General features: G+C 39.1%; 1 protein-coding gene across 9 annotated transcripts in view; it reads right to left on the bottom strand.

Moving 5' to 3' along the window:
* HNRNPC (heterogeneous nuclear ribonucleoprotein C) overlaps positions 1-6,887 on the bottom strand; it is a 57,567-nt gene extending 50,680 nt beyond the window's left edge. For 3 of the 9 annotated variants that reach the window (XM_032857013.1, XM_032857010.1, XM_032857004.1), the window contains exons 1-3: positions 6,742-6,887; positions 6,056-6,101; positions 1,402-1,427 (exon numbers count right to left, since the gene is read on the bottom strand). The gene's annotated coding sequence lies outside the window, so the exon portion shown is untranslated. Of the gene's footprint in view, positions 1-682; positions 1,293-1,401; positions 1,428-6,055; positions 6,102-6,741 lie in introns of those variants that run through there. The other 6 variants (XM_032857012.1, XM_032857005.1, XM_032857006.1 and 3 more) reach the window with 6 other exon arrangements.
* Between the last annotated feature and the right edge of the window lie 661 nt (positions 6,888-7,548).

Genomic DNA, 7,548 nt, shown 5'->3' on the forward strand with positions numbered 1-7,548 from the left:
CTAAATTCTGAATTCTTTAGATTCTCATTCTTTCCGAGTACTCTTGAGAACACATTCCCTAACATTTGCTGGGCCACAAGTTATCACTGAAAGAGAGATCAACTCTGTATTTCCTGATTTGGATACAGATTAAAAAAGTTTCACTGCTTTTTGAGATTAACAATCTACCTATCCTTAGAACAAAGCAAAACAAAAATCCTCCCAAGAAAAAGCATTTTAGTTATTACAGGAGGTTTTTTGTGGTTTGATTCATGTTAAATTTCAGTAAGAATAGCCTAAATGGAATACAATAAAAAAACTATTGTCACAAACCCAAGGAAGATTATTCTGAATTACAGAAAATTTTTACTTATTTTCAACAATCTAAGAATAAACCCACCTAAGGTGTCCTTATCTTGTTGCTATTTAAGACAAACCATTTTCATTCTGAAGTATATGTAAACTTCAGCTCCTCTTTCCAATAATCAAAAAATTGTCAGCCCAAGTTAGTTACAACCTCTAATTCCATCAGCTTTTAAAAAACTGAGCTGGCATCCCTTGGGGAACATCTCTTGAGATTAAAAAAAAAAAAAAAAAAAATCTTAATCCAAACATTTCCAAAAGCTATCACCTACACTGTATCAACTAGACTTAAATGGGTGTATTTCCTAGTCTCTGCAATGAAACCAAGTGGACCTCACACCTCTTACCATCACCCGGGAAGGGTGTGCATCTGTTCCGAAGGCCCCCCTGGCTCCAGGTCATCCTGGCTGCTGCTGTTCCAGGCTGGGCATCCATGTTGCTGCAGCTTGTGGTTTGTGAGGGGTAGTAGTGTACAGGAAAAGCAGGATGGGATTTCAAGGGTAACAGGAGGAAAATGGCTTTCTGGGAAAATGCCATCACCATCATAGGTGTTAAGTAGTACCACACACATTTTATTGCAGCACAGTTTAAAAATTTAACAAATGAAAGATTAAAAATAAAAAAAACAAAAATAAAAAATTAAAAATACAGACGTCCAGAGATGCTCTAAAACAGTTAAGTTAAAGATCAGGAAAAATAAGGTCACAGACTTAACAGCCAGTAAAATTCTTTCGAGCCTGGGGGAGGGGATGAGGGCAAGGATGGGGTTGGGAGAGAAAAGGTTTATGTGATCAATCCACTTAAAAATGCTAATGCCTTCACTTTCTCTCCCAAGATGCAAAACTCCGAAGTCAATCAGGAGGCCGGAGAAATTCTTATGAACATTCAGAAAAACTCGATTTTAATCCGGTTAAAAATCATCAGTGTCATTATCATCATCATCATCACCATCATTAAGTATAATAATAATAATAATAATAATAGTAACTAGTAACAACAATAAAAAGGAAATCAGCGGAAAGTCAGGAAAAATGTAAAAAAAAAATTGGAATAACTTACTGTAGCTGAAGATCAAAAAAATCTCACTGTAAAAAAACAAAAATAAAAATAGCCCAGATTAGAAAAACGGGAGGTGCAAAAATGTCAAGTCAGTAAAGTTCATTTCTTTTTTTTTTTTTTTTTTCCCAAAAGCAGTTTCCACAAAAACCGCAAGGGTAAAGTTCTCAGTAGCAGACAAGCAAAGCCCTTTCCACATCATCAATCAATCTTAAAAATACACGAGGAAGTAGAGAGGTCAGTTTATGAGAGGCTAAAAGGCTCCTCCTCCTCTAACCCAACTGCTGCAGAAAAAATAGAAATAGAAATTTTAAAAATTACATCTTAAATCCAAGTCCCGTTTTGGAAACAATTAAAAAAAAAAAACACCTGTAAATTTGCAGTAGTGCACACCAAGTTGCATCATTATGTTTAAAATGTCTTTATAAAATCAGTTTTGGAATGGGGATGTGTGTGTTCTGGAAGGGTGGGGAAGGGAGGTTAAAAATCAAAGCTGAGCTCCAGTGAGTAGGGATGGGGTTCGCCTTGCTGCCCTGTGAAAGGAGAAGGGACAGATTGAGTCAGAGTTCCTCAGAAATGTTGTGCCCTAAACCCCCAAGACAGAAGTATCTGTCCATTGCATGTAACACATTTTGGTAAAGCATTAACATTACACTGGGAAGGGAAAGCCTCTATAAAACCATCACCTCTACCAGTGACTGTCTTCACAATTCTTTATCAGTAGGTGACAAAAATTTACTAAATATAGGCCTATATTCCCACAAGGGTCTTAAAAACAAAAATCTACGAACATTCATCTTGATAATCAGCAGCTTGGACAAAGAAATTATAGAAAAACCAGGCCAACAGGGATGAAGAAGTGAGCAAATGTCAAGTATCAAAATTATTAAGGGGAATGGTCTCTCATGAAGATACATACTAGAGATGACATCTATTCTCAAAACCTGTATATCATCAAAACAAGACCTGATAGGTTCTATAGGGGAAGATGTTTATATAAGGAGCACATCATAAAATTTAGTAAGGAGCTCATCATTCCAGTGACAGAATGAAAAACCAAATGAAGGAGAAAAGATTACTAGAGTTACTGAATATTTAATGTCATAAAGTAAGTGAAAATTATGGTCCTTAATGAATTTGTTTCTGTGGTCTGTTTATAAGCTAGTATATGCAGCTTATTTCAAGATACAAACTCTAAGAATCTCACACAACACCACAGTAAAAAATAACATGCATGACAGATTGGCTGTTTCATCAGATAAAAGATTTTCAATTAGATTGCAGGTTTTTGAGAAAGTAAGGAAATCACCGCCCTCACAATTCAGCCAAATGGTTTTAATCTCCTTTACAAATGTTAACTAGGGGGACCTAGCTGGCTCAGTTGGTAGAGCATGTGACTCTTGATCTCAGAGCCATGAGTTCAAGCCCCACATTAGGTGCAGAGCTTACGTCAAAAAGTAAGGGGGGGTGGTCAGGGGCGCCCGAGTAGCTCAGTCAGTTAGGCACCTGACTCTTGATTTCAGCTCAGGTCACGATGAGCTCAAGCCCTACATTGGCCATGGGGCCTGCTTAAGATTCTCTCCCACTCCCTCTGCCCTTATCCCTCTTAAAAAACAAAACAAAATAAAACCTTCAAAAAATTAAAATTAAAAAGTGTTCCTTGAGTCAATTATGTGTGAATGACTACATCACCAGAACAAGTACTAAACCTCTAAAATTTTAACTATAAATTTTTTCCAAGTAGCAGATCAGTTTAAGTGTTAACCTGCAAATTAGTTTTACATTTGGATTGATGTTAAAATGTACAAACTATACAGGTACCTGGATGGCTCAGTTAGAGGAGTGTGGGACTCTTTATCTCAGGGTTGTGGGTTTGAGGCCCACAGTGGGCAAAGGGACTTCTTAAAAATAAAATCTTTGGGGCACCTGGGTGGCTCAGTTGTTAAGCATCTGCCTTCGGCCCAGATCATGATCCCAGGGGTCCTGGGAAAGAGCCTGGCATTCAGGCTCCCTGCTCTGTGCGAAGACTGCTTCTCCCTCTCCCACTCTCCCTGCTTGTGCTGCCTCTCTTGCTGTATCTCTCTCCATCAAATAAAAAAAATATTTTAAAAAATAAAATATTTTTAAAAAGTGTACAAAATTAAAAGTTCTAGAAAAGATACATAGCTGATTATCTCTACAGCAGTGTTTGTAATGTCCAGTTATGGTGAAACTTTCAATTTTCTTACTTAAGTCACAGCTTGAACCCGGTACTCAAAATCTTCAGGGTGTATTAAGTAACTTTTGTGGCTCATCTACAAATAAATCCTCTGCACAGTCGTCACAAGACAAAACGCTCACCAAAAAGTTAATATGAAAAGAATCATCTGTTTCTGAAAGTCATGAAGAGGTCTTCTAAGAGGTCTTCTAAAAAGTTACGTTAAACTGATGAGCTACCACCTCATAAGAAAGACTGAACAATTTTAGTGCCTAATTAAAATGCTTTGCAATTAACAGTATACCTAAATTATACTTCGTCAAACCTCTGGGAGGTTTGGATCCCTTCTTCTAAAGCACTATTCTTGAAGTGAGGGTTGCCAACCAGCACCAAGTGGCACTTATTAGAAATGCAAATTTCCGAGGCCCACACCACACTTAATTAGAAACTCTGGTGGTGCAGCCCAGTAATCTACTTTAACTATTCATTCCCCTTACGATTCTACTGTTGGTTCACATTTAAGAACCACTATGCGAGGTTAATGGGGAGCCTCTATCCCATAAGTAAGAGTGGTATAAAGTAAATCCAGGAACATCCTGACTTACAGTAAATGCACCAAGAGAATTAAAAAACCCTACAGTAATCCTTTTTCCCCCCTTTAAGCCCCAACTTCCTAGTAACTGATGACACTTGCAGTTATGCTACGTCAAAGAGTGCTAGTTCTCACTTGTCAATCCTGTAATAAATCTAACATGTAAAAACCATCATCTTCCCTGAGCCCAATCTGAATATACATATTAAGCATGAGCAAATGATGTTCTCCATGACAATCAGAGCTACTTCAAGACTAATTAAGATAGAATACAATCATTAATATATAAAACTGCTTTTAATAAAACTTTCGGTACACTTTACAGCCTTCTGACAACAAATGACTTGAGCAGAAATTAAGAAAATAGGTAAGATGTCTAGGCCCCCTTCTAAATATAAAACAAATCCATAACGTTTGGCTGATTTACCTAATACAGTAACGGGGGCGAGGAAGATGGAGCTAGTTTTCTCAACTTTTAGGCCAAGATTCTTTCAACTGTCACTCCCAAGTTAACATCTTAGATAACGACTACTTAATATAATCTTTATTATTAGATTAACTATTCTGGATTCATTCCTTGTTTGTTCTTACAGCAATTCCATCCAAAACAAAACTGCATGCTGAAACCTACTAAAGACCTAATCACAAATTTAAAGGAATGTTTAAATTCTCTATAGAAGGAATAGCAACCAACACCAAACATTCCATTGCAACCAGCATGGGGAACACAAAAAGGTCAGAAGAGCTGCAACTTAGTCATCCTCCTTAAATCCTTCCTTTTTAGCGACATGAAAATGCTATTAAAACCTATCTGCACCTCTAAAACGGTTTCAGACATTAATTCTGAGGCCCAATCTTTCCAGATGGATAGTAACTCTAATTAGCTGTTTCCTCGGTACATGTTGTTCCCAAGAAACCCTATTTCTCTCAGGTCAAGGCAAGAACAGTGCCCTTCAATTAATTTCAATTTTTACCAATTGTTATTAAAAGATTTCTTACATTTCTCTTTATTTGCTAACAATATTTTATGTTTATGACTTACATCTTAACTCATCACTGCCCTTATTTCTAACAGTTCTGTAGTGATAAACTTTAGTGGGTTTTTTTGTGATAAACTTTAGTTTTAAGCCCATGTAATATACAGGTTTATATTTTTTCTGAAGAGCAAACTTTTTATTCCCTATTACATTAGCCACATGGTGAGGAAATTGACAAATGCATTAACTATTCCATATAAAAGTACTTTTACCTTCTCTCGGTTTCCTAAGGGATGAATTTATCCTGCAGTATTGGTTTAAACTTTGCTAACAGTTTTTGGGAGAGAACAGACTATGAAAAAGAAATCATCCCCCTCCCCAGGTATCAAAAAAAAAAAAAAAAAAGCGATTTCTTGGGTAAGTCAATGTGATACTACTTAGAAACACCTATGCAATTTTTATAAACTTAACATTTTTCATAAGCTTCAGGACTTAGCAAATAGTGGGCACAATAATACCTTAATAAAAAGTATGCGTTAACTACATACTTTTTAAACAAGTATTTTAGAAAATCAATGCCAGAATATCCTGAAAGTCAAACTTTAAGTTTATATCAGAATGTTAAATTAGTAACTGCCAATCTCGTGATTAAATATTTTTCCCAAGCGCAGTTCGGGAATTTCCAGTTTTTACTGGAATGACTGCCATGATTAGGTTCTTGCAAAGATTCAAATACAGTACTATCAATACCTACTATTCCAACAGCTACGTAAACCACTTGACTAACGTAGTAGAGTCAAATTCCTTAGTAGTTCCGCTACTGATTTATTATGACCCTGGCAACCGACACTCTTGTGCCTCTCAGTTCCTGAGAAAGATAGTAGTACCTACCTCAAGCAAAGTTCCACTAACTTATATATTTCAAGTGATTTGTAACCTGCAGATAAAAAGTAAGCCAGCTTTAATTATTACTGTTAATATGTAAATGAGATTACAATATATTTTTTAAAAACAACTGAAAATAACTACTTCGAGGTCCGCCGTTCTCAAAGAGGTGTAAAATAAAAAGTAATCAGTAAAACATTAAATCTGTTGTTATATTTACTACTCTTATGCCCTTCGGTACGCTCCGGAATTAAGAGGCTCGCGGTGCAATTATCTACTTAGTAACCCTTACCCATCCCCCGCCCAATTTTTAAATTTAACAGGAGGCATCAGCGCTACGTGAACTTCCAACTGTATTAATGAGCATCTCGATCTTGCCTTTCATCTTTCTCTCGGAGTCCTCATGGTCGTAGAAAAAGAAAGGAAAGCAGCCGTTAACACAGAAAAAGGGCGAAAAAGGAAAAGGACGTTTCCCCTTCCGATCGTGGCCTAGAGGACACTAGGTTAAATCTGCGCAAGGGCTGAGGCCTATAAAACTCTCTCCGGCATAATACCTAACGACCCAACGCAAAAAGAATAAATGGAGGCCTGGTTACTCTACCGAGGGTAGGGTTCCCTCGTCTTCTCTCCCACACCCCCTCGCGCTCGCCGAGGAACCCAGCGCCTGCCCTGCTTTTGCCCCCTCCACTTACCAGGAGGGGGAAGGGAGAAGAGATTCGATTCTGAATCTCCTACTCCCGGGTTCTACGTAGAGAAGCCAACTGCTGCTCGAGGTCGACGACCCGGCCGCACAGCTCAGTCTTCGTCTCTTCACAAAATGGCCCCCGTGTCTCCTCCGCCGCCGAGGCGAAGGCCTAGACCCCGCCCCGCTCCCGAGAGTCGTGCTATTGGCTGCGACTTTCCTCGCTCCCGCTTCTAATTAGACAGTTCTACCGCTCTTCACAATTCTGCCCAATCACAATCAGTAGTGGGTTAGACTAAGCAAGAGAATTTCCACATGCGTGAGAGAAACTAGTTTGTAAATGGCTACTTTTCCTGTCATTTATCACCCGAGAAGTGCTTATTGGTCACTGTACCTGACGAAGCGCTGGGTGGTAACTCGCCTTTGTATCGCGCACCGCTTCACATCCGGGTATCCGGGTGGTCTGATTGGCGGCTATATTCCCCTATCCCTGCTCCTTAGAGCGCCTGGCTGAAGGCCCGCCCAGATCTCAGAATTCCCGCGGCGCGGGGGCGGGGAAGGACTGAAGGATTTTGTTAGGTATCTCGCTGCAAGGACCTGCCCTACCCCCCGGGCCTAGGAAAAAGGTTCTTCCGCGGGACGTAGCTAAAGAGAGGACTTCTCTTAGAGAGGGGAGGGAACAGTGAAGATCAGGCTGCAGAAAACTGACCAACCCTACAGTTACTCCGACCTAGGTCCCTTCTCAGTTCTAGACTCAAATGTCAGCTCCCTCCTGGACAGCTCCCTTCGTCCGTCAGCCTCTTAAGCTCTTCGTCAG

This window comes from Lontra canadensis, unplaced genomic scaffold (genome assembly GCF_010015895.1).
Source record: "Lontra canadensis isolate GAN:19392208 unplaced genomic scaffold, GSC_riverotter_1.0 scaffold12, whole genome shotgun sequence".
NCBI classification, from domain to species: Eukaryota; Metazoa; Chordata; class Mammalia; order Carnivora; family Mustelidae; genus Lontra; species Lontra canadensis.